Source organism: Equus przewalskii, chromosome 5 (assembly GCF_037783145.1).
Source record: "Equus przewalskii isolate Varuska chromosome 5, EquPr2, whole genome shotgun sequence".
Lineage (NCBI taxonomy): Eukaryota > Metazoa > Chordata > Mammalia > Perissodactyla > Equidae > Equus > Equus przewalskii.
Window position 1 is genome coordinate 62,263,004 of NC_091835.1, and position 27,781 is coordinate 62,290,784.

The 27,781-nt window shown below is 39.7% G+C and overlaps 1 protein-coding gene and 1 pseudogene across 4 annotated transcripts in view; one reads left to right on the top strand and one right to left on the bottom strand.

The window, feature by feature from the left end:
- Positions 1 to 27,781, bottom strand: part of PRICKLE1 (prickle planar cell polarity protein 1) — a 103,292-nt gene that overhangs the window by 50,572 nt on the left and 24,939 nt on the right. The window lies entirely within an intron of this gene.
- On the top strand, positions 1,801 to 15,566 carry LOC103547492 (aladin pseudogene; annotated as a pseudogene).

Sequence of the window (27,781 nt, forward strand, 5' to 3'; positions counted from 1 at the left end):
ATTAAAATGGCCTATACAACACAGGTAATTTGAAACAGCAAGTACATGTATAATACAACAGCTCTACAAAATTTTGGTTTTCTGTACAGCATATTTGACTATGAAAATTCAGACTATTCTGTAGCACTGCATATTATAGAAAAACAAAGGACCAGTAAGTACAAGCACCTGAATTTTAGCTATATAACCTTGATCTTTTTTTCACAATTTCTTCCTACTAATCTGATAGTAGATTTAAAGTTTTCCTGAATCATAAAAGAAGAACCAAAGTTAAACTAGTGAGTAAAAACTGTTGGTAATAATCATTGTTTAAATTTTTACATTTATCTTAAAACTCTTGTACATCACTTATGATCTTTTTTAGAATAGATGGTTGGAAGATAGTGAGGCATAGTGATTAAGGACATGGGTTCTGGATCATTGAGACTTGGTGTTCACACGGCAGCTTGGCCACTCACTAGCTATGTCACCTCCCTGTGCCTCCATTTCCTATTCTCTAACACAGGGGCAAGAGCAGCACCTACATCGTAATGTTGTTTATGTGGCAATAAAAGCGATAATACATGCAGAGCACCATGCCTGCTACACAGGTGCTCAACAGATGTTAAATGTCATCATCATCAATGGACCAAAGTCCATTACGAAGGACAAGGCGGGAAGGAATGCCTCTTCCCAAGAAGGTAATACAGAGCATTTGAGCTGCCTTTCCTTTAAAACAGAACTATAGGATCTTAAGTGTTTGGGAACATGTAGCAGAGTGCTCTAGGCTTTTAAAGTGCCAATGTATATGGTGTGAAGCTAAGAGACCATACCTTAGTGAATCCTCTGACCTGGACTGAGCTCAGCCAGTGGAATATATAGGCATAAATTCAGCCCAGAGATGCATTCATATGTACTTCTTGGCACCTCTCTAGATCCTAAGGGACAAAGATAATTTTAAAAAGAGTTTTGTCGTTGAACAGTTTATAATCTGGTAGGGGAGAGGCACAATTATAAGCGGATGCAAGAAGTCACACAACAAAGGTATGAATGAAGTTTGAAGAAAGTTTGAAAAGGAGCAGCTCGTGGTTGGGATGGGAGGCCAGCAAGACTAACTGTGTTTGGGGAGAATTAGGAAGCTTCACAGACGACATCTGAACTAGAACCGGAAAGATGAGTAGTAACATATAGTGTGGAAAAGTGTTGGAAATGTCCTTTAGGAATAAGGAGGACAAATCTGGGCATTTTCCTACCCAGAGAGCAGTGAGAGGTTCTGTGTAGCTGCGAAGCAGAGTGTGCAAGTACACAATTGTGGATGGAAAGGCCTGGAGGAGTGGGCTGGGACCACTCTGCAAGGGCCTCGCACGGGAAGTCTGGTGAGTAGTGATCCATTGGCAGGTTTTAGCACGGCTGGGCCATGATCAGAACTGCCTTTAGAATGGTGACCATGCTGCAGTATAGAAATAGTTCAGAGGAATGCAGAAAGAAGCTGAGGCAGAAAGACCAGTCAGGAAGCTGTTAAATAATGATGATGGTGCCTTACGCCTGGCAATGAGGATGAGCGGAGGGCTTAGATTTGAGGGAGAGTTGCCAGGTAGAACTAATAGTCTATGGTGCTTGAATGATATAGGAGCAGAGGTGAGAGGGCCTTGTCAAGGATGATGTGGCCAATGCCAAACTGAGCACCAGCACCATCTCTACACATTCAGATGACTAAAACAGTAAAGAAAGGCAAAGTGAAGAAGTCCGATGGGGCCACTGGGAGAGGGCAGATTCCAAGGGTGTGTTTTCTTCTCTCCTCCTTCCATACTGGAAGTCAAGATGCAACTTGAGATGCACTTAGCAGGCAACAAGATGAAGCACTACTGGAAGCCTATTTTTATAACAAGGACAACTATTCAGACTTTCCTGGGAGCCCAAGACGACATGGCCTATGCCTGGCATGTAAAGGGTGCTTAATAAATGCTTGTCCCTTGAATTTGCTAAGCAGGAAGTGAATAAAGCAGTGGGGCTGGGCCTCAAAATTACGTGAATCTTCTGAACCCCTCTGTGCCTTGATTTCTTCATTTATAAAATGGAGATGGAAATGATAGGAATTAAAGGAAGAAAATTCTTAGAATCTAAGTAGGATGTGATCAGGAAGCATTGATGTTGGGAAAAAAAGGTATTACTCAAGTTCTGTATCTAATGATAAGTAATCTATTAAAGATTTATATATACTATTTTATGTCTACTTAAAAGTTTTTCTTTTTGTCATAAAACAATTAAACAAATAAGATGAAGGGCAAGCTTTCTCAAATTTACATGGGAAAGCTAAATTAGTATGGAAGTCTTACTGTGGCAAGGAAAATAATGCTGTTTAAGGAGGAAATTAAGAAATTCTTCTTATGTTTGAGAAAAACTGAACATTTGCAAGAAATCTTCATATTTAAAAAGAAAAGAACATAATAAAGACAGCCTGGTTTTATATTTGCTTTTAAACATCATTTCATAATAAAACATTATTATTTTATTTACTTATTTTTTTATGTTGAGGAAGACTGGTCCTGAGCTAACAACCGTGCCCATCTTCATCTACTTTATATGTGGGATGCCTGCCACAGCATGGCTTGAGAAGCAGTGTGTAGGTCCACACCCAGGATCCTAACCAGTGAACCTTGGGCTGCCGAAGTGGAATGTGCGAACTTAACTACTGCACCACCAGGCCAGCCCCCAAACATTTTTACTTTAAAATCTTAGGTATCATGAAAAGGTTAAATGCTTATATTAAAAATTTGAATTGCCAGAAATTTATATACTCTATCAATCAGGCAGATTTTGATGTAATCAGAAATGTTTGGAATATAACAGTCAGTGAGACCCCATTTGATATTCTTGTAGTTGACACACAAAAAATATCCATTGACACACCTATTAAAATGGCCAAAATCTAGAATGGTGACAACAACAAATTCCAGCAAGGCTGTGGAGCAACAGGAATTCTCATTCATTGCTGGTGGGAATGCAAAATGGTATAGCTTCTTTGGAAGACAGCTTGGTGGTTCCTTACAAAACTAAACATACTCTTACCATATGATCCAGCAATCAGGTTCCTCAGTATTTACCCAAAGGAGTTGAAAATTTATGTCCACACGAAAACCTGCACATGGATGTTTATAGCAGCTTTATTCATAATTGCCAACCTTGGAAGCAACCAAGATGTCCTTCAGTAGGTAAGTGGAGAAATAAACTGTGGTGCATCCAGACAATGGAATATTATTCAGTGCTAAAGGAAAGGAGTTATGAAGTCATGAATACACATGGAGGAAACTTAAATGCATATTACTAAGTGAAAGAAGCCAATCTGAAAAGGCTATGTATTGTATGATTCCAACAATATGACATTCTAGAAAAGGCAAAACTACTGAGACAGTAAAAAGATCAGTGGTAGCCGGGAGACGGGGAGCATGGGTGGAGCACAGAGGATTTTTAGGGCAGTGAAAATACTCCGTATGATACTATAATGATGAATACGTGTCATTATATCACATAGAACATACAACACCAAGAGAGAACTGTAAGGGAAACCATGTACTTTGGGTGACTATGATGTGTCAATGTAGGTGCATCAACTGTAACTAATCTACCACTCTGGTGGTGGATGTTGACAGTGGAGGAGGCTATGTGTAGTGGTAATGGATATATGAGAAATCTTACCTTCCTCTCAATTTTGCTGTGAACCTAAAACTCCTCTAAAAAAATTAAGTTTCTTTAAAAAAGACTAGTGAGTGTGAATGAAACCAAGAAACACTAAGCACATACCTAAAGCGTATATGTAAGCTACACAATGAACACGTGAATGAGCTATTTAATTTTTTAAAAGGACTGCACAGCTTCTTCTCCATCATCATAGGCAGAAAATAGCCTTTGTAGCATCTCAAAGACACGTTCATGCGAAAACCAAAAGATGACTCTGCCTCTAAAGTACCACCGCTAAGGGAAGCCTCCCTGGAAATCGTCCCCTCTCCCACTGCTCTTTTTTTTTGTTAAATGAGTGGATGTGTTGGATTTAGACTTTCTGCTCCATGGCATTACACATGGAAACATTTACAAAATTACACTAAAATAAATGGCAGGGTTTTTTTTTTTTTAATTAGGAAAAATACCTAGACCTTCAAAACTAGATATTTCACTTTGATTTTATTTGTAATCAAAATATTTCCCTGGAAGCATTTTCTGTAGTCTTAATGACTCAATTAAACATGTTCCTAAGGGACTTTTATGTCACCACTGCATGATAGTCCTGCAGATGGCAAAGGTTTAAAATGGAATTAAACTAAGCTATTAATTATATACACAAGTTAAAAGAAAGCTAAATGAATGACCTTTAAAAATTTTGTACTTGGCAAGATGGCAGCTGCTTGTCTACTTACCTAGGAGGTAGGAGTCAAAGCATAAGAGTAAGAATGAAGTGCTTGTACTGTGTTACTTGCTTATAGGAAATAAATTTTATTTAAAATGCCACCACAGGATAAAAATGTGATTCTTACAGAAGTCAAGTCATCTCAGAACTATTGCTCCTAGATCTGATCTAAAACTGAAAACTACCCCACGTTATACAACATGTTGCCCTTATATGTAGATTATCTGAAAGGCAGACTGTGAAGTATATAAAAGATCGTGTTCCCTGAAGACACATTTTTAAATCAATAAACGGAGAAACTCTCTTTGGCAATCAGATGGCAAAAATGGGAAAAGTTTACTGCAAATTAGAAATAAAAGAGCTACATAAATATTTTTATTTTGGATGATTACCTATTATGAAGGGAAGATAAAGATAAATAATAATCCAAAATGTACAGATGGTAGAGTCTTATATGACATTATCTTTAGGAAGTAAACATTCTTTGCTTGTAGTTCTGAATACTATTCTAATGAAAATTAGTCTTCTCTTCTCTCCTCATTCATAGGGAGAAAAATCCAGCTTGGAGTTTCTGCTTCGTGGGGGTAGGGTTGATTCTTCAAATTCTTTAGATCCAAAGTTAGAAAAAAGGAAGAATTTGTCAAATTGGATTAAATGATGAATTTTTATTTCTGCTTCTTCCATTGGTAGACAACGCAATCCATTATTTTAAATGAAACACTGACATAGAACCAAAAAGTCTTCATTTTATACTTCAGAAATGCCATGAATCATTCCCCCTAAATTATATTCAAGTCATTGTTTAGTCCAATAAATCCTGAATAATGTTAAATTACTGAGTCAAACACAAGCTCTATTTCTTGACAGCATTTTCTTTAATAATACCCAGGAGATGTGAAAGAGAGTTGAGTAACTTCTAAAGGTTCCTCACATTTTCTCTAAGAATTCCTGCGACATCGGAGAAAAATTCAAAATGCAAAAGTCCTAAGCAAGGAAGGAAGGTTTTACTGACCACGTGGTGCAAAATTTTCAGTGTATTTTATCCAATTAATGGTACAAGAAAAGTACAACCTGGTTCATCAGATATATGCCTTATTGTTAAACATCCTAAGGGTTTGTTTTCCATCTATAATAATAAATAGTGTTAGGTTATACCTTTACACAAATAACAGATCAAACAGACCTCTGATAAATGGTCCTTTAAGCTCACAACCCCTTCCCCCTCACCATGTAGTATTATAAAAGAAAGGTTTTAAAATCTATAGAAAGGTTTAAAAATCTACATATTGTTAATCTTTCCCATTTCATGATTGTCTACAGTCAACAATCTTAAGTGTATGTGTTTTAATTCAGGAGAAAGAATAATGCAATTCACATAAAATGTGAAAATTCAGAGGGAACTTTTCAAAAACAACTCAGTCATAGCTAATCTTAATTTATTTGAATAAAGTTGACATGGTGTTTTTGATTCAACGTAAAATGAGCAATTGTTAATGATCAGAATCATATCTTTCTCTATAAGAAGAATGATAACTGAATAACAGAAAGCAAAACATTATTATTTCTTCGTTTATTTATAACAATATTTCTCATTTAAAAATTTCCATTCTCTCACCACTTCTACTTCTAGAAGTAAATCCTAAGGAAATAATAAGAGATGTACAAAAAGATATATACACACAGTGTTGTGAGTAATTTTTAATACTGAAAAATAAGAGGTACCTTGAAGACTCAACATGATGGAACTGATTAAGAATTGGTTAAATAACTGTATTTCTGTAACATAAAATTATGCAGCTATAAAATGATGCTCTAGAACCAGCACTGTTCCACAGGAATAGAATGTGAACGACACTTGTAACTTGAAATTTTCCAGGAGGCACATGAAAAAAGTAAAGAGAAACAAGTGAAAGTAATTTTATTAATATATTTAGTTTAATCCAATATTTCAACATAAAATTAATAATGAGATATTTCCCCTCTGTTGGTGCTGCCTTTGGAATCGGTGTGTTTTTTGCACTTATGCACATCTCAATTCCAACAAGCCCATGTTGCTAGTAGTTACAATATTGAACAGTGCAGCTACAGACAATGTTTAGACTTGGAAAATCATTAATAATATATTAAAATTTAAAAACATTATATGACATATGTACAGTATGATTATAATTGTATGCTTTAAAAATTCATGAATATAAGAAGAAAAGCATAGAAAAGTACACCAAAATGTTAACAGTGTTATTCTGGGAAGCAGGATAACAGTTGTTTTCTTTTCTATATTTTCTAAATGTTTGACAATAACCTGTATTATTTTGAAGTTAATAAATGACTCTGTTAATATTCTCCAATCAGCATTGATTAGATTTATGATGGCCTTAGACATTAGCTCTTTCTAAGAATTTGATCCCTGAAAAGTGACTGTATTTGCCTTTGTTCTGTATTTCACACTACTGAATACAAATTTCATTGTCCATAGAGAATAATTCACCACTATGAACAAGACATATTTTGAGCATTAGCCCTAACATTTGCCCCTTAAATGTGGTGTGTGTAATCACAGCATAAGAACTGTGAGTAAATTATTTCATTGCCTGTTAAATAACCACTTGTTAAGTCTAGACAACAATCATAAATAGCCATTATTTATAAAGTTTCCATTCAAAGTACTCGGGGAATTGTATAATAAACAGGCAATGTGACCAACACCTTCTTGTAGCCGCAAATCACACACACACACACACACACAGGGAAAAATAGATAAAATTGGCAAAGATGCTAAATATAGACAAAATCCACTTTGAAAAAGTGAGACTAAACTGAAATGAATGTTTCATGCTCAACATGAAGTGCATGCTTGGCATCTACTTCGGGTAGAGAGATCTTATTCGGAAGACCCTCTCTATCGTGTTGCATGCCCTCCCTACGCCCAGAAAAGGCCCTTAAGATAAGGGAGTCCACCTTTTCTCTTCAGCCTTCTCTCTCAGTATTTCCCCATCACTAGCTCTGCACTGTCCAGCTATTCGGGCATTCTTCACTGTATCCTCAACAAAGTTCAGGTGACCCTTAGGTAGGTCCAGAAGACATTTGACATTAATTTCTTTTATTGAGAAATATTTACTGAGTTCCTACTTATTGTATTAAATGGGGATTACAGTCAGTAGAACTACACAAAAATACAAAAATAAGTACAGATGCAAGAGCAATAAAGAAAAAGAAGAGAGTTCTATGAAAGAAAATAATGGATTGAGTCTTGGTGGTCGTGGTGGGGAGGGTGGTCAGGAAAGGCCTCTCCATTGACTAAGGATAAACCCATTGATGACGAGACCTGATGGACGAGAGGGAGCATGTGGGAAGATGCGCTTTCCTGCAGAGGTGCATGTACTGGTCCAGGGTGGATGGGGGCTCAGGTGAACTCAGAAAATCCAGTGTTGGCTGGGATTATGGTAAGGGAGGGGAAGAATGCTGAAGCCATTTCAGCCTGTGGGACTCTAGCAGAGGGGCCAGCAACAGTGTGTAAGCCATGGCTTTTATTATCATTAATATTAACAACAAGAGAAATAGATAAAATGCATTAAGCATTTTCAATAAGCCAGACATATGCTAAGAGCTTTACACATAATAATGGATTAATTCCTTACAGCAGCTCTTTGAAGGAGCTATTATTAAGCATCTGAGAGGTTAGCAACTTGTCTAAGGTGACATGACTTGTAAAAGGCAGAGCTGGGATCTGCGGACACTAGAGTGAGAGCTCTTACGGGCTCTCCTTCCAAATTTTACACCCTGATGTCCATGGCCCCAGGGTTGTGGGGAAAGGAACTGTTTTTTGAAAGAAGGTACTGGAAAAAAAACGAAGAGACTGAGATATATGTTCCCAGAAAGATAAAACTAGCTTATGGACACTAAAGACCAAATTCACTCACATCTCAACCACGGAGGAAGGACAAAGAAATACGTATAGCATGCTGTAGGGGATATCTATGGGTTTTGTCTTCCTCACATTCCTTTCTTTTTTTCTGGTAAAAACAATTTTTCTTTGGGAAACTATCCCTCCCCCACTCTTAGCCTATGGTGGTTTTGGTGGGAAAGACACTACCCTTGGCTTTAGGGTGCAGTACATGACCCTTCAAACCTGGGCAACTGGAACATTCCATTCCCTTGGCCAGTAACTGGTTCAGAGATGGTTTATGACTAATGGCATATGAGCGCCATCTGGGACTTTCCTGAATTACTGAGAAAGACGTAAATTTACAGTTGCTGGTATGCATGCCTGCCTCCATGTTGGATGATACTGCCTGAGAATTAAGCCTGCACAAAAGAAAAATATGCCTGGTGATGAAGAGATGGAGTCCTCATGGACCACTGAGCACATGGATTCAAAGATGCTAGAAGGAAGATTTACTCCTAGACTTTTCAGTTGAATGAACCAAGAAATTCCCTTTCTCAGAGAAGCCATTTTGAGTTGGATTTTCTCCCAGAAGAGATACGGTATAGATCGGAGTCAGAGCAGACTAGATAGAATGAGGGTCAAAGTAAGGTCAGTGTGAGCCACAATGGCAGAAAGGTGCTCAGAGAGATCCTAAATTATATGACCACGGAGAAAACTGCCTGAGAATTCAAGTGGTTAGAGCAAAATTGCTCCTCCTCCTTGGAGGCAGGAAGCCAACAAATAGGTGCAAACAGCCAGTGGTAAATACATAGTTATTGGCTGGTTAAGATGCGCCAGACTCTGCGCTAGGTGCAGGAATATGATAATGAACAAGACATAGTCCCTTTCCCCCTTGGAGTCCATTGACTTCTCTAGAGGGCAAAGGAAGGAAGCCCAGGTGAGCACACCTACATCATAACTTACCTCCGAACTGAAGACAGTGCAGTAAAAGCAGTACCTGATTAAAAAGAAGTCTTGGTTCTCTGGTCTAGACATAAATACCTTTCACTGAACTGCACAGTAAAAGGCTCAACTGTGCAGAGGCCAAAAGAGAGGGAGATCCAAAAGATGACAGATCAGCATCAGTAGCAGCAGTAGTTATGGGCAGAAAGGCTTAGAACCGGAACTGAGGGAATCTAAGTGGACTCTGGTCTATTTCCAGAAATGAAGTTGCTAAAGAAAGAAATCAGGCCAGGAAACTGAGCACAGAATCTAAGGAGAGACACCACAAAAGATGGCTGGGACTCAAAATGCCTCTAGCTGCTGCAAAACGACGTTAGCTCTGTGAGCTTTTCCTGGCCTTTGCCACTCCAGTTTCCTGTAGCTCATCTCTCCTCCTGACCACTCACTGTATTTCCCCAGATCAATTCCACACCCAGCTCCCTCCTCATTGAGGGTGGAAATGAACTGCCTTCCCAGCTCAGGACCTAGTGCCCCAGAACTAACTAAGAGCTCCTGGGTTCTGGTTTCCTACACTCTTATGTGGCCCCGTCTTCAGAACTGGGAATTTTTCTTTGGTCCTTGCTACACTGCTTCTTTCTCACAGCTTCTCTCACGTGAGTCCCTGAGAAGGCCCTCGTTCCTGAGTTCCCGAACTCTGATCACCTGGCTGAGATGCCGCCACCTCCTTTGGGACACCTGATGCTGAGGTTGCCTGAGCTGCCCCTGAGCTCATCACTGTCGTCTTCCACCTCTACCCACTTCTCTTGTCCACCCTCTCATCTCTCAGGCTTTTCCCTTAGTGGGCAGGTGTGTAGGTTTCTCACCCTGTCTGCTATGAAGACTCATTCACTTTCATGCCCAAATCATGGAAAATTTAATCCACCGGAGGCAGGGGGGGGGGGTGGGTTACTGGTAAGTATACTTATTAGCGATATTCCTGAAATTAACTCTTTGGTAAAACTACATGTAATCCACCTATTGAGTTGTTTTCGTTCTTCTCAATTCGTATATTTACAAAATCTCAACATCAAGATCCTACTTAGGTGTTGCTAAATTAAAACATCTCACTCAACACATCATGCCTACTGAATTATCTCATTTTTGCTTTAACTGGGCCTGAGGTGAGACTACTTTTGAATGAATCCACCGAGGAACAAAAAACAAAACAGAATAAAACAAAACCCAGTAACATGGACCAAATCAAACGGAACTGAATACCAACTCTGTTTGATTATTTGTGTATTCGTTTCACCATCCCACTGATTCTTTCATGCAACAAATATTCCGGGAGCGTTGACTGTGTGCTAGACAGTGCTCCAGCCTTGGGGATACAGCGGGGAACAAGACATTTTCTGACTATTTCACACGTGCTGAGTATCAAATTATGCTCTCTTCCTTTGTGGAACCACCACTTGGTACATCCATCTTTTATTCCTTTTTGCCTTGATGCCTCTGCTTAGGATATACTCTTATAATGGCATGTGTGCCTCAAGGCTCAGTTGTTCAAAGAAGCATTCTTTCAACAGAAGTAGTCTTATAACTAACACTAAAATAAAACTATGAGATCATCTAATTTGAGCCATCATCTAGAGATAACAAAACTGAGGCCAAAGAAAGTCAGAAATACTTCTCCAAGGTGGTCCATACACTTAGTGTCTGTGTTGAACAGTAGTAAATCTCTTGATTCTTAATCCAGTGCTCTGTCCGCCCCTGCACTGTCCAATATGGTAGCTGCTAGTCCCATGTGGCTATTTAAATTTAGCTTTAGAATTAAAAATTCAGTTCCTCATTCGCACTACCTACACTTTCAGTGCTCAATAGCCATATAAGCTAGTGGCTATCATATTGGACAGCCAAGAAAATAGACTATTTCCATCACTGCAGAAATTTCTATCAAACAGTACCGTGGAGTCTAAAATACATTGCTTGCATTATTCTAGCTCAGCATTGCTCAAACTGTAATATGCACAGTCTTCCCCTGGGGATCCTGTTAAAATGCTGAATCAGATACAGTAAGTCAGGGGTGGGGCCTGAGATTCCACAATCCTACTAAGTTCTGAGCCACAGAACTGCTCCTGGTCTGAGGACCACACTTGGAGTATGGAGTATCAGGTTCTTAGCTCAATACTACAGTTGATACTGCAAGGTTTAGTGCCCTAATAGTTCAATGTATATGATTTTTTTGTCTTCTCAATTAGATTTAACCTCCTTAAGATAGGGCACCACATCTTATTCTCCACATTCCTCATCATGGACTGCACAGTACAGGGATACACAGGCAGTAAATTTTCCTATCTATAGTGCTTTACATTTGGTGCAAATTGCTGCAGTGTTATACATAAATACAACTTCTTTTTCTCTTTAAAAGGCATCAGGTCTTTCACCTAACCATTTATTGCCTTCGATTTCCCAAAAGTGAGATCCTGGTGGCTGTACTATGTCAACTTTAAGAAAACACAAGGGAATTGATTCTATTTAATGGCTTTCAAACGAATTGCAAATTTTCTTAGAGCATACATATTTAAAACAATTTAAGAAATTGTTGAGAAAAAAATGCATATAATGTATATTTGATAGCTGAAGCGACGCTAAACAGTCTCCTGAAAGTACAGTTGGATCTCCAAGCTCTGTCTTAAAGTTAGAAAATGATTAAAATATTTACAAAAATAATACAATCAGAGGGGCTGGCCCCGTGGCCGAGTGGTTAAGTTTGCGCGCTCCGCTGCAGGCGGCCCAGTGTTTCATTGGTTCGAATCCTGGGCGCGGACATGACACTGCTCATCACACCACGCTGAGGCAGCATCCCACATGCCACAACTAGAAGGACCCACAACGAAGAATATACAACTATGTACCGGGGGCTTTGGGGAGAAAAAGGAAAAAATAAAATCTTTAAAAAAAATAATAATAATAATACAATCAGAAATTTTATCTGTCTTTATATTATTAAGACCTTACATCTCATCCTGAAAATAATATTCTTTTAAATGGGACAGCTGACAGCTGTCTTGATATGAGCAGGCTCTATAAGTCTTATGAATAACCTTCCAACAGCAATTCCCATTTTCTAGAAATTTCAGTGATTACTATTTGTAATAGGTTATTAAATTAAGAACTTTGCGGTTAGATTTAAAAGGTTTTTTTTGTATTTAAAAGTCATATATTTATGCATTAAGTTTTTAAAGAAAAAAGAGTCCTTTGTGCCTTCCTAAACGTATTCCTTACAAAGCAACAAGAGAAAAAGTTTTATTAATGCACAAGACTGAAAGAAATGTCAAGTATGCTAGAGTTCTGGTTTTGATTTTGGACTTCAGAGAAAGTTAAAGAAGCAGGGGAACAGAGCTTTTTAATTACAATCCAATGTCCTAGAGAAGAATATTTGATATCTCTTCCAGTTGGCACTCTAGCCAGTGTGAGAAGAAAATCAACTGCGATTAGTACAACATAAAGTCATTCCACCTAGTCAAGTTAATCAGAGATTACACTGTGTGTATGTCATGAATCTCCCTGGTTTTGTTTAAGATCTTGTTTGATACATTAAAAGATGGAAACATTTCAAGAGTTAAATCAATAGTTTTATTTATGCTACATAACCTAAGCCAATAAAAGTTTGTGCTAAGATTTCTCAAAGTCCCACTTGACTTGGGATAGGGTAACTAAATGACAGCATCTTTTCTTCCCCCCAGGAGAGTAAATTGCTCTGACAGAAAGACGGCGGCAGTGTATTGGTTGAGAGTTTGAGGCTGGAGTAGAAGACTGAATATAAATTCTCCACTTAGCCTCACCACGTTGGCCTTAGGAAAACCAACTTTCTCTTTAAGACACAGTTTCTTCATCTGTAAAATGGGAATGAGAATAAAGTTGTTGGGAGCATTAAATGCAATACTGACCACATGGCACTTAACACAGTAAACAAGTATTTAGCACACAGTAAGCTTCAACTGAACGTTAATTATTCTTATTAGATCTGAAAGGGATTTATCATAGCTCAGTGGTCATGAAATATTTTCCCCCACCCTCATCAAGCCCCTTTAAGGCCCCTTATTTTGCCTTTGTATTTATAAATCTTCCCTTAAGATACACAAAATATCTATTTATGAGAGAAAGAGAAGGGTATTTGGGGATTTGTTTCTTAAAAACAAGGATGTTACCTGCTCACCTGGAATTTGCTCTCTAGCCCCCATTCGGAGACAAAATGATTCAAAGACACTGAAGTACAATTTTAACAAATATATTAATATGTAGATACAGTCCATGACATAAGATGTGCTCTTCTAGAAGCAAACTTTTAGTCATGGGTTGCTGAAGTGGGGGGAGGGGGTCCAGATAGCTCAGAACAATGTAGAAGTTGGCAATTAAATGTATAATTTATATTGTATAGGTAAAATGTTGACTTAGGTCACAAAGAGGATTGTTTTTGTCCTTATCTTGTTCGGTTGTTGCCTACAAAAGAATTGTGCCAACTTCTCTCTCCTCTCATTGAGCACAGAACTGACTGAGGTAGAACAAGAATTGTTTTCCTCAACGGGGCAAGAGACAGTGTGGTCCCAGTAACAACAGTAAAGGCTGGCCAGGCTCCCATCACCAACCTTGTGTATCAGCACAGCAGGCAAGAAGGGATCAGATGTGCACACTGCCTACATCAGGCTGACTTTTCTCTGAAGGGAGAGTGGTGGACATAGTCACGGTTAAGACGTCTACTACAGTGCTAGTCAATAGCGAGAGTCCACGCCCCACCTCCAGTCATAGGGCGTGGGGAGCTTGGAGCAAGGAAGAGAAACAGCCTCGAAGCTTCACATTCATTCAGCACTCTTCCATTTACAGGGTCATAGTAGAACTCATTTGAACACAACCCTCATGAGGTTGGCACAGTTATTTTATCTCACCAAGAAAATGAAGCTCTGAGAGGAAGACGGCTTGCCCAGGAAATATCAGCAACCAAGTAAGTGACAGAGCTGGAAGCTACACCCTGTCATTCCATGGGCAGAGTGTGAGAAAAAAGCAAGAAGAGGGAAGCCCTGAGAACTTGGCTGTGACAGTGCTAGATTTCACCAAGATACGGCTCTTGTGGTCTTTGGTTTTATTTTTCTACACTGCCAAAGCAAGTAAGGTTATAAAACTAGGGCTTTTATATATTTTTTTTCATAATATCATGAAATATTTAATCTATACTACTGCAGTGAAATGTGGCAGCTCTGGCCTAGAAGGCCCTTGGTGCCTCTGTCTTGGCTGTGGCCTGGTCCATTCTCATCTGGACCCTCAACCCCACTTACCTGTCTACCCGACCATCTTCTGGCTGTGCCCAACTGCTCTCTCACCCTGGGTGCACACCTGTCACCAGCTTGGCCTGGGCCCCCTGTTTGGGGTGGCTGCACTCAGCTTCACCTATGGATGCTGCTACCTTAGTATGAGATGTCTCAACAGAGAGAGACCTGTGTTCCCTTCCCTGGTTTCAGGGAAGTGGGGTTAGCAACCTGCTCTGGTCCCTGGATGGCAGAAAAGTCCTGGCTACCACTTCAAGTGTCTTTCCAGTCAGGGAGGCCCAGATGTGGCCTACTCTACCAGGGTGATGTCAGACTGGCTGCTGGAGCCCAGACAGAAACTGACTGCTGTTCACTGTATTAAGAGAATCACTGATTTACTCCTTGTCATTTCCACAAAATTGTGATGTGGGAAAGGGGCACAATGGAGGTGCAAAGTCAGCAACGATTGCGGCAGAACTGTCTGAGATAACAATACAGACCCCAGATGGAGAGCAAAGACTTGGCGGAGAGGCTCACTTCATGGTCTGGGACCCTGGTAGCGAGTGTCTGCCTGTGCTTGTGAAAGGAAATCCATGAGTCTGGTCATCCTCCTTTTCCCACTCAAAGCAGCACCGTGTTTGAGCTCCTTCCTTGTAGCATTATCCAAAGGGAGCCAGGAGCGCAGGCCCAGCACATCACTTTCCATCCTTCCTTCAACAAAGGGGCTCTGCTCAGTGTGGGCTGGTCCACAGGCCAAACTGCCCACATGCCTCTGTACTTTGAGAATGCCCAGCTTCCACATTTTAGCCCAGTGCTTGGCCAAACCCAACAGTCCCCAGCAGGGGGCAGAGGCTATATTCAGGATCTGCCCCTCTTTACTGAGACATCCCCAACCTCTGGCCCTTGGGATCCTCTCCCAGGGCCACTGCTCCCTTCACTTCTACTTCTAATAATAAAAAATTTCCTTCTTTGTTTTCCACTCAAAAACAACAAAAGATGGCGGGTCTTACCCTTCACAGGGCAGGAGAGTTCCATCAGGATAAAGAGAGGATTCAATCGCTACCCAGGACCCTAAGAACAACGTTAACTATCTGGTAAAATTAGTTATGCTCTTTAAAATTACTATTTTTATTTTATCAAAGTAATATAGATGCACGTTTTTAAGAGCAAAACAGTGCTAAAAGGCTTACAACAAAAACAGCTGTCATTCGGCCACCAGAGTCAACCACTTTTAACTCTTGTAGTTATTTTCCCTGATACTTATCTCCATATTTCAAAATAATATGTAGAACTACTATACTTGATTTTAAAGTTTTAGACTGCTCTCTGACTTCCTGTTACAGTAGATATGGTTTAGCTGCTTTTCCTATTTCTTGCTTTGGAGGAGAAGTGGGTATGAACCCAGGGCTACCACACTGAATTCTGACAGCAACGAGAACATAGTTAGAGGGTTTAAAAATACTGTTGAATGTCATTGGATGAATGACACAGATCTCCAGATGCATAAAGCCGGGCTGCATTCTACAGTTTCTCACAGCAACTATGCACTGAGCAGAATGTAGGAGAAATACGTCATCTCCCAAAGTTACATACATTAAATTGCTTATTTGTATCTTTTAGTATATTCTTGGAAAACATTAAAATTCAACACACTAAAATACTTTTTACAGGAGAACAATCAGGAAACTAATTCGAATGACTCTAAAAAAACTCTATGCAGCAAAAAGATTTTTTTTTCAAGTAAATTCTCAACTGCCAGCAGAGAAAAGAAGAATTTAGATGTAAGAAAGTAATCTTTCTAATGATGAGCAAACACGCCTGAAAATATATGGAAGACCCTCCCCGGAGTCACAGAGGCTCAGAATTCAGCCCTTTGCCTTGTAGAATTTGAAGTTTGATGCCAAGACAAAGGAGAAAAAAAAAGGATGTATAAATTATGAACGCTCCGAAAAGACTCCCACCTCATTAATATGTCTCAAAACACATTGCTTAAGGGTAAATCTAATTAAATCAGAGTACAGGTAAATTTGAAATGGACTGGTAATCAATCACAGACAAAATTATGTTACATAGAGACAAAATGGGAGTTGTGGACATTAATAAAAGTTAAATGAAAACAGATTCATACGATGGAAGGAACTTTTCACCTGACTTGCTGCTGACTCTATCCAGCTTTCAGGAATTTTTGAGGCAAATTAATGAAAGAAGTAAATATTCTTCACTTGGAACCCTTTAAAGTGATGAATCTTCCATTTAGTACTTTACAATTTTTCAAGCTGACTTTAATGATTATCAAATTCTCTAACAAGGCAATAAAACTCTTAAATTTACTGGCTGGACGATGCAGTTTCGTGAATTTTCCAAGAACTCTATTTGTTTTGTTGTTGTCTGTCGTTGGGCCTCTCACTTTCATTGCATTTCAACTATTTTGCACGAAGGGAAAAAGAAAGAAAGAGAAATCCGAACCGGCCATTTTGATGACTTGTTAACAGTTGTGACAAAATATACCCTGAGTTTTTGTTTTTATATTTTTTGTAATTAGTTGCAGTTTCCAAGTATTCGTGTCTTCTTATGAAGAGGAGCGACCTGGAGCAGATCTGAAATTACTTTCTCTAGCTGGAATAATTTCTACGCCTGTAATGTTATTTCCCTTACATATCTAGCTTTTACAAACACAGAATCTTAGCCTGGGAAGGCTCTTAGAGACGAGCTACCTCAAGCCTCCACCTGAGGCATCTTCCTAGCAACTGCTACTAAGAGGAAGTGCTGTCTGGTCTAAAGAGCAAGCATTTGGGAGCCAGATAGAGTTAACCATCTGTAAATGAGGCTAATAGTAGGTATCCAGAAGGTTCTCTGACAGATTATGCAATGTAATAGATGCACAAAAGCAGCAGCACAATGCAATGGATAAAACCCCAGCATTTGGAGCTGGAGCTGAACCCAGCTGGGCACATGGCCCAGCTTTGCCTCTTCACAGCTGAGTGTCTCTGGAGGAGGTTACTTATGGTCTCTAATGCCCATTTTCCCTAACTGTAAAATGGAAAAAGTAATACTCCTAATTCATGATGTTATTTTTAAAGACTGAAGGGGATAACATATGTGATACTCAAATAACATGAGCTATTATTATTAGGTCAAATCAGATTAAAAGCTAGGAACGGGATAAACCCACTTCCAAGGTTCTCAGATTAACAATGTTATGTTTCTAATAAAGGCAGCTATGTTTATAATTGATAATTTTAATTCATGAGAGGAAAAATCAAAGTTGAACATTCACAGTATATGTAGTAGGAAAAAAACCCTATCTTATATCTTTTAAACCCCCTAATATATTAACACAAAAATATTTATTATGTGCTTCCTAAACCTAAGCATAATATAGATGACAAAGAGGACTTCAGGGTACTCCTCTGAGGAGAGTTCTACCTGGGAGTAGAAGGGATCCATGCACACTGGAGTAACTACCTACACAAGGCAGCAGAAGCTAAGTGGTGAATAATCGGTGCAAAATAACACGTTCCAAAGAGCAAGGGCTGGCGCACTTTCAGGAGGTGTGGTCAAAGAGGGAGGGGGTGGAATTTGAGCTGGACTTTAAAGGTCAGTATTTGGAGAGGAGGCGAGGAAGACAGAGGTCGTCATTTCAGATGCAAAGAATGTGCTGTCTTGTCCAGCCCCCAACTCCAATTTAAACCAATGATAAATAAAGATGCAGACTTGAGTTTCAGAAGGTTCTGTGATTTGGTGTAGGAAGAAGGGAGAGAACTTGTGTGGCTTCCAGGTTTATAGATAAAGGTCACCTCTCCCCACTGGAAGCTAGAATTAAAGTATTAGGAGTAACATTAATTAACGATTTGCACCCATCCCAGCGTTCCTCATTTCCCAGGGTTCTCAGCACGTGTGGCGTCCAGAGGAACCACTGAAGCTTGGTGAGGGTAAGAACATACATCAAACAAGCTAGAGCAGAATCCTCTCCAAAGGGGTTTGTGTGGATGCAAAATAAATAGCTTAAGAAACACAAAGAGGAACCAAAGGTTAGAATATCTGTTGTTGTAAAGTTTATCTTGACCTAGTATCATGAGTTATATGCAGAGTTTGGAGGGTAGGGCCTATTGTGACTCAAAGCCCTGTGTCTCCTTTATGCTCTGGGGATGAGGGGGGACCGTGTAACACGCTCACCCTCCACACCCACTGCATATGGACCATGTCCACTTGGATGACTCAAAGGCACCCTTACTTTCTCCTTCCACATTCCCTATCTCACAGAATGGGCATGCCTTCTCCCAACAGTTGCCTAAACCAGAAACCTACAGGTCACCACAGACTCTCTCCCCGCCCTGGTTTTGCAGTAGTAGATGCTTACTGATCTCCCCAGTCTGGTCTCACCTTCTCTAACTCATCTATTCTCCGGAGTGCTGCCACAAAGAGTATCACCTACAGGATAAAATCTGAACTCCTCCAGAGCAAAGCATAGAAGGCCATCATTACCTGGCCCCAGCCGACCAGTCTGACCTGAGCTTCCAACATGCTTCCCTTGAAATTTGCATTCCGGCAACATCTAATTACCTGAAAGGTCCCTGCACCTAGTCTGCTTTGGGGCCCCCCTGCCTTGCACACACTCTTCCCTCCCCACCATGCTGACAACTTGGGAAACTTCTATTCATCCTTCTAGCCTTACCTCAAGTACTATCTCTGCTCTGACTCTTTCTTGACACCTGCTCATGTGCTGAGGCACTCCCAGCCTTGCATCTCAGAGAACTGTGATTTACAATGTCTCTTTGCACCTGCTTTGTAAACTTCTTGAAATCAGCAACTAAATCCTTTCTCCTTCCAGCCCCAGCATCTCATACACAGTAGCCCACCCAAACAAAAAATGTGTTGAGCAAATGACAAAACTTCAAAATGAAGAAGAGAAGAATCAATATTATCTGGCTAAAATCAACAAGTGTGAAAAAATCCGCTGCAAACATTAGTTTATTTAATGGGAGGCAAGGGTGGACTTGCATGGGGACATCCTCCACCAATTTATCTTTTCTTTGAAACTGCCAATGAAATATTCTCACATATGTCGTACAACAGGGCAAAAAAAGCAACGTAGCATTTATTTAAAAGAAATAACCTCTGTGGCACCGCCTGAATTTACAGAGTTTTTGAACTCCTTTCAGCTGATACTCAAATTTATCTAGAATATTTTCAACCCTTCTCCACTACAAGAACAACAAAAACAGAGACCAAAAACCACGACAAAAATTTAGAACCAGCCAGGCACCAGGGAATTAGCACTAACTTAGCTTTGAGAACTCTCAAAATTACTTTCAAAGGCCCTCTATAATATGGGAGACATTATGAAATTGTCGAAAGAGTTCCTCTTCACGTCCCTTGAAAAAAAGGGTGACAGAGATTCATTCCTAACGTTGCAGGACTGAACTCTGAAATCCTCAAGTTTTGAGTATTCGGTTAATTGCAATCATTTACTTTCCTTGGGAATTAATAGAAACCATCTGCTTAATGATAAAGCTGAGCTCTGCAATTATTTAAGGAAAAAATGTGCCGCAGTCAGCATAAAAGAGCCTTATTGAGGAAGCCTGCTAGACACAAGTATTTTTTTTATAATTAAAGCCAATCACATTCATTAATTTAAAAACACTGTTGTGATCAGCTGCCTCTATTTTTTATTTATCAGCACCACCCTTGTTAATATGTACCTATGCAACCTTCAATTTTAAACTTACAGTAGGTTAAATAACTATAATTGTACAGATGGTTGTGATCACACATCAGAATGTTGAGGCGATCATGAGAAAAAATAAAGATGAAGAAAGACATGTCTACTGTGAAGCACATCTCCACCTTCTGGGTCCGAGACCTCTGTGTAGCAGGGTTATTTTCCATTCCCAGCAAACAGGAAGATGGCTGGGAGCGCCCCAAACAAAATTCCTCTCAGCCTGCCATCTCTCAGAGCTCCTGGTAATTCTAACTGCAGTTCTGCAAGCAGATGTGAAGGACCCCAGGAAGACAGGCAGCTTTTGTTACACAGCAGCTTATAGAATGGGAAGAGCCAGTGCTTCCTCTGAATGGCTGTAAATATTGATCCACCTGTAAAGAATAAGGGCGCCATCTCCGTATGGCGGCAAATAAATAAAGGAAGAGGAGAGAAGAGGAAAGAGAAACACACACATTAGGCCAATAGCTTCAAGCTGGTTTCTCCTCTCCATGTGTGGTCCAGGGGAGGAGGGTGTTTATTTGGACATCCTCCCTTCTGAAAAGACTCTGCTTTAGGATGGGTCCAATACCAGAGTCCAGCTAATTGCATAGGCAGACACCATAGAGCTTTTAACCAATGTAATGAAGGATTTTGAAGTTTTTAGACCAGTTGGGAAGAAGCAGCTGATCCACACCACCCCAGCCCACCAAAAAACCCCACTCTAGTTCTATAATGTTTAACTAGTCATCACTATAGTCCTTAACCCACAGAATGGCATGGGCATTAAAAAGATGGGTTTGTAAAGTATGACAGATACTGACTGAAAGCTCCATAAGCCATTCACTACCTGTACACATTCAAGAAAGTTACTTCATGTCATTATATCTTGTTTTCTATTTCTGTAAAATGGAGACAATAATAGTAACCGCCATAAAGTGAAAATCAAATAAGAGAATGTATGAAAAGTGCTTAGCCCAGAGCCTCAAACAGACAAAGTGCCCCAAAAATGAGAGTTATATCTGTTATTTTTATTCTCATTATCATTATGGCCAACCTCATTGCAGGAACTGGCAGGAAAGTCTGAGGAATCATCAAGATTCCTGAGGGATCACACCGCCAGGGGCATCACTGCCAGGAAGAGGGCATCCTCTCTCTTCTTTGGAAAAGGAACTGAGGGAGAAAGTTAAATGAGTTGGGCTCAGGGAGCTGCGAGCAGTAGTAGCAAGCAGCAGCTTTATCAGAAATGTGCAAACGACCTTGTTTTAAAGTTGAGTAAACACACAAATTTTATGGCAAACAAAGAAGTGGTGTCTTAGAATATGACTATTTGTACACCACCTTCAGGTTTTTTTAAATTTTATTTTTCCAAACAAATATGTCTATTGTATTGTTATTAAAAGGCATATGGGCTCTAGAATCAGAGGAAGTTGGGTGTCTCCCCAGCTCCACCATTTCCCAGGTAGGTCGCCTCGGGTAAGTTACTTAACTTCTCTCGGCTCCAGTTTCGTCATCTGTAAAATACAGATAACATCAGGCAATCCGAACCTGATGGGGTGAAAGGTACCACAGTATAGCCGTTAAGAGAGTGGGTTCTATGATTGGACTCCCTGGGTTCAAGCCTGGTTCTGCCACTTACCCAGGTGACCTGGGGCAAATCACTGACTTCTGCCTCAGTTCCCTCCTTTGAAAAATGGGGACGATAAAAACACCCATCCAGCTGAGATAAGCATTAAATAAGCTGATACTATAAATGGTCTTAGAATGGAATTCATTTGCTTATTATTATAAAGAATAAAAGAGAGAATGCATGGAAGCCTTGCATATAGAGTGCTTATTATACAGTACCTCTCATTCTTATTGTAAAGAAATTAGAAAATACAAATGAACAAAAAAGGAAAAAAAGTAAAATAACTCATAATTTTTCAATGGAAACTTGGAGAACTAAGTAAAATACTATAAAGATGGCCAAAATTGTAGTTGGAAAAAGACACTATTTCCAAGAAAACTATGGAAATTTATTTCCCTAATTATCTTTTAAAAAGGAGTCTGGAATAGGATGCGAATGTGTTCCAAAGGCAGGCGATGACTTCTTTATGTCCCTTTTAGACTCGTTAATAGGTCGCAAGTTATTCAATGGAGGAACTAGAACCCTATAAGACAGCTAAGCATCACAAGAGGTGAGGCAAATTCCTACTAAAAAGGGGAAGTTTTAAATTTATAGAAGACTTTTAGCCAAACCCAAGAGAATAAAGGGAATGAATTTGTGAATGCGAACAAGTCCAAATTCTATTCATGGTGGAGGTTTTACAACACAGAACTTTCCCCCTAAAACCTAGATTCCTGTTCCCTTCATCAACTCTTTGCCTAGAGCACTTGGCAATAACAGGTATTAATATAAAAATTCCTCCAGTTCGCACGCTGTGCTTTAGCAGCCCAGGGTTCGCCAGTTTGGATCCTGGGCGCAGACCTATGCACCATTTATCGAGCCATGCTGTGGCAGGCATCCCACATATAAAGTAGAGGAAGATGGGCATGGATGTTAGCTCAGGGCCAATCTTCTCAGCAAAAAGAGGAGGATTGGTGGCAGATGTTAGCTCAGGGCTAATCTTCCTCAAGAAAAGAAAAAAATTCCTCTGGTTGGATAAAACAGAATGGACCTAGAATTTTTTTTTTTCTTACATAGAGTACCTTACTAGGTAGTGCAAGATAAACACTTAGATGGGATGGTCCATTTAAAAGTATCGCTTTGGGTGGGTAGCTTTAAAAAAAACTCTTCAAACTCTTTTTTTTTTTTTTTAAAGATTGGCACCTGGGCTAACAACTGTTGCCAATCTTTTCTTTCTTTTTTTTTTTTTTCTGCTTTATCTCCCCAAACCCCCGCCCCGTACACAGTTGTATATCTTAGTTGCACGTCCTTCTAGTTGTGGGATGTGGGACGCCGCCTCAACGTGGCCTGACGAGTGGTGCCATGTCCGCACCCAGAATCCGAACCCTGGGCCACCACAGCACAGCATGCAAACTTAACCACTCGGCTATGGAGCCGGCCCCTTCAAACTCTTTTAGAATACACAAATCCTGGGGTCAGCCTGGTGGTGTAGTGATCTAAGTAGGTGCACTCTGCTTCAGCAGCCCGGGATTCGCAGGTTTTGATCCCAGGCATGGACCTATACACCACTCATCAAGCCATGCTGTGGAGGCATCTCACACAGCATGTGTACAAAAAATAGAGGAAGACTGGCACAGATGTTAACTTAGGGCCAATCTTCCTCACCAAACAAACAAAAAAACACCCCACACAAGTTAGAATATAGAGGAAAACAGAATAAATCAGCCCAAATATTTTTTTGGATTTAAGTAGTATTATTGTGTTTAAACGTATGGAAAACAATAATCTTTACGTGGGAGTATACAAATCAGTTTAACAATGTTTCTTTTTTTTTGGTTTACTTATCTCTGCCTCTAAAATTTAAAATTTTTCACAATATATATTTACCTGAGTACTACATACACATAATGAATTTTTTAAAGAAGTACAAAAATAATTATTTCCAATGTTTTGTGAAGTTTCAAATGACACAAGAGCTCAGGGTCGACATTTTTCTCATTCTATTTATAGTTTAATCCAATTTTAAAATACAACAAATGAATACTTGTAAGTTATAATACATTCTAAATATTTTAACAATGAGAAATAAAGGTTACTTATTAAAGAATAGCTTTTTAAATTCATCCCTCAAAAACCCTTCTAGAATGACCGTTATTTCTATACAGCATTTTCTTTATATGCTACTTGGTTACTCAGAATTAGCAATAACCTTACTCTTATTCCCACGGCATATAAACCTTCCATTATTCTAAGGGGCCCAGAGAGTAAAAAGAATTACACTTTTCAGCATTTAATCACCAAATTTGATTTTCTTTACAAACAGCCTGAAGGTAGGTCTGTAATATTATGTATCTCTTAATTCCACTTTGAAGGTAAGCAAACATATTTACCACCCCACTCAGTTCCTGAACACAATCCATATTCTTTTCTGTGATTCAGACATAAAGCCCTATTGATTATGTTCAAGTGGCCACTTACAAGGGTGCCTTAAGCAACTGCTTGTTGAATTCACTGAACGGGGTTCTCTGGCCCTGGCAGACGCATAAAGCTACAGACAGACTTCATCACCACCCTCCCCCAGCTTACAAGGTTTCAGTGGCTTCCCAGGGCTGAGGGTGAAGCCCCAAACAGGGACACCCGGTCGTCCTATCTGTCCAGCTTCAGCTCACGACACGCTTGTCTTTGATCTTTCTAATAAGCACCAACACAACAGCACAACAACAGTAATAACAGATACCTCTATAGGGCCTGAGCACTGTATTGAAAGCAATTAGTTTAATCCTTACAACAACTTTTTAAGGGAGGGACTGTTATTACCTCCACTTTACAGAAGAGGTTAAATGACCTACCTGGCTCAGCTAGTAAGTGTTGTAGACAGGATTCAAACTCACAGTCTGGCTTCAGGTCTGTGCTCTTGCATCCTGACCCTTATTCAGAGACAGGGTCTGGCACAAAGTAGGGCCTCAATAAGTCTTTGTTAAATGACTCAACAAGTGAGTTCCACAGTTAGTCAAGTCTGTACGGTCAATCCCGACTTCTTAATTTAGTACTACACATAAGTGCATTAGGGGCTTCAAAGAAGGATTCAATTGGATAACACAGAGATCTGCTCCACAAATATTTCTGAGCACCTACAACATGCCAGGCACCCAGGCTGGAAGGAGATACTGCCCTGCCTTCAAAGAGCTTACAACTCAGCGTAGGACCCAGACCAAGACAGACCATTAACTTCCACCAGAGTGGTGACTGCTGGGCGCTGCTCGGCGGCGACAGGAAACCTTGTTCTAGCTACACCGAGCTAAGCCTTGGGGAGGGTTCGAGACAATGGCTGAATTCTTTTTCAATAAAGAAAGTTTATTCAACACATCTGCATTCTGCTTTAACTTCTCGTGGACTGGCCTGGGAACAGTGTCTGGACCAAGGAGCAACTCAGCAAGTGTCTGTGAAATGGATGAAGGAAGGGACAAATGAAGGAAGCAAGGGAACTGTAACTGGTCACATCATCTGGGAAATGCATTTCAAATTCTAAATAACTTGTGAGCTCAAATAGTTCAAGTCCCTCCGTACACTAGAGAAGGACACGAGCTCTAGTTTGCAACTACCGCCCCTCCCCCGCTGCCGCCATATGCTTCCCTTTAAATTGGGGGACAAATCAATAATAGAATTCTAGATTTTATATCACCTATTCACACACCATCCTCTCTTCCTTTCTGCCAATTCTCTACAAAAGCATGCCTATGTTTGTTTAAAAGTTCCTTTAGGAGTTGCAAGGGCTGGATCCATCCTTATGTTATCCGTCATGCACAATTCACAGAACACTTGAGTTATTACGATTCTGAGGTTTCTGTGGGAGTCATCTTGTTTTTACAGAACTGGCAAGTCAAAATTCTAGGTTTCATGATTGTTTTATGTAACCATGCAAAGTTTTTCTATCTATAGAAAAAAGGCTCCTCAAACACATGCAAAGATACTCATCCCAAAATCATCACTGTTTTTTCAATCAAAAAGTGAATAGCTTTGACATGTTAAAATAAGAAACTGTCGCTTTCACAATTTGATTAGACTATTCTAATAGCAGGCTAGAGTCATTAAAATTGCCTTTAAAGAAATACTTCACATGCTTAGTAATTGGCATATTGTAGTGATGACAGCCTCCAAATAGGGATTCCAAGCAAGACAGTGTCACTAAAGCCGGGATAAAGGCATGTCACACACAAGCCACCCATTAGAAATGTGTTTCCATACTGTCTCATCATACAAACTCCACATCTTCATAATAAGGCTACTTCACATGAATAAAATGTAATATTTATACCTTAGATTCATGCATACATATTCTCATGTAAAAACTGTACCAGATATTCTGTGAAATATTTATGCCACCTTAATTCAAAAGTAACACACAAAAGAGCATTTCATAATTCTTCTCTTTGTCCATTATTACCATTAAGGGTGTAAAAGGGAGGGAACAACCAATAATTTGTTAATGGTTTAGTAGAGAAATGCCAGGTTAATTAAAACAAAAAAACCCACAATGTTTCCTAAGATTTACTACCATTTTATTGAAGGGCAAGCTTTCTTTAAAATTCCAGATGTGAAATTGCCTTAGGAAAATTCCGAAGCTGTTGTGGAAAATGCACTGAGGGTCTCTAACAGGACGCTGCTTGTCTGGGTCCCCGCTGGCTTTACCCTGGGCCAGCAGATGCCAGCCAGGAGTGGGCGCTGGACCACAAGCTCGAGGAGACAAGCACTACTGTTGCCTTTGGGCCACTAAGCTACAAAGAAACACTCTGTTTTAAAAGTCTTCTTATAGAAAGTAATAAAGTGCTATTTCTTGGCTTTTATGACCTTATTTTCTTTTAAAGAACTTCATTTTCCCATAGAGGAGCCAGAGCTGATAGAGATGGTTGATATGGTATGAACCGCAGCCAAGAGAAGCAATACTGAGAAGGCAGAAGACACCGTTGGAAGTGTACTTATATTAGTTCATTTTTTTAGTTAAATAGCTAACAAACAGGCAGGAAATTTTTTTAAAAATCTGACATTTAACCAAGTGTACTGAATTGCACGATTGTGTATATTTTCCATTTGTGAGATGTCCCAGCTTTTAGACTACAGTGTCAAGGATAAATTTCAGTAGAAAATTAATAAACTGGGAGCAGCAAGGAGTTTGAAAAACAAGCATTTCTACTTCCAAAAAGAAAATCAAAGTGACAATGAGTTCAGGCCTCTGTGAAGTGCTAGACATGCATCAGAACTCCTACAAAGAACTCACTTTTTCTCTCTTGTCATTGCCATCATACCTCATTTCAAACTGTGTCCCGGTGGCTTTTAGAAAATAACATTAACCTATATAATCCACTTGAGCTGTCAGAGATCTTATATTCAGAAGAGTTATTTAATGTCAAGATGCTTAAATGCCTGTTCCTGATTAAAATGTACCCGAAAAAAACCTACTTAAGACGCCTTTCCACGTGAAGGGAAATATCCTAGTCTCTCTTTCCTGAGATATTGGCAATGGACCTGTCCTCGGCTCCAGCACTGATTCTCCCTGATCTGACTGATCATAATTACACACGTCCCTATCAAGTTCCCACGGCAGGGGAAGCTACATTCCAGGTGCGAAGTTGGAGCCTGTGCTGAAGAGTTTAATACAATACACAAACCGCAGGCAAGTAAGACAATTTTATCCATGTTCCCTAAACATTACTTCCCCAAACTAATTGCTAACCAATAGTTCTGTCTACACTGGAAAAGAAATAAACAGGAACAAGTTCTTCAAACTTAAGGTGGAGAATTAAATTTTTAGATACCACAGATAAAATGGGAAATCTTTCAACATTTAGACAGTCTTAGTCTTTGGACTCGGTATTCAAACTTATTTATAGCATTTCTATTGTCTGGGGCTATTTGTTGGATAGTGTGGAAATAACGTCAGAGACAGAGTGAGAGAGAGAATATGTGATCCAATTTTGCACTGAAG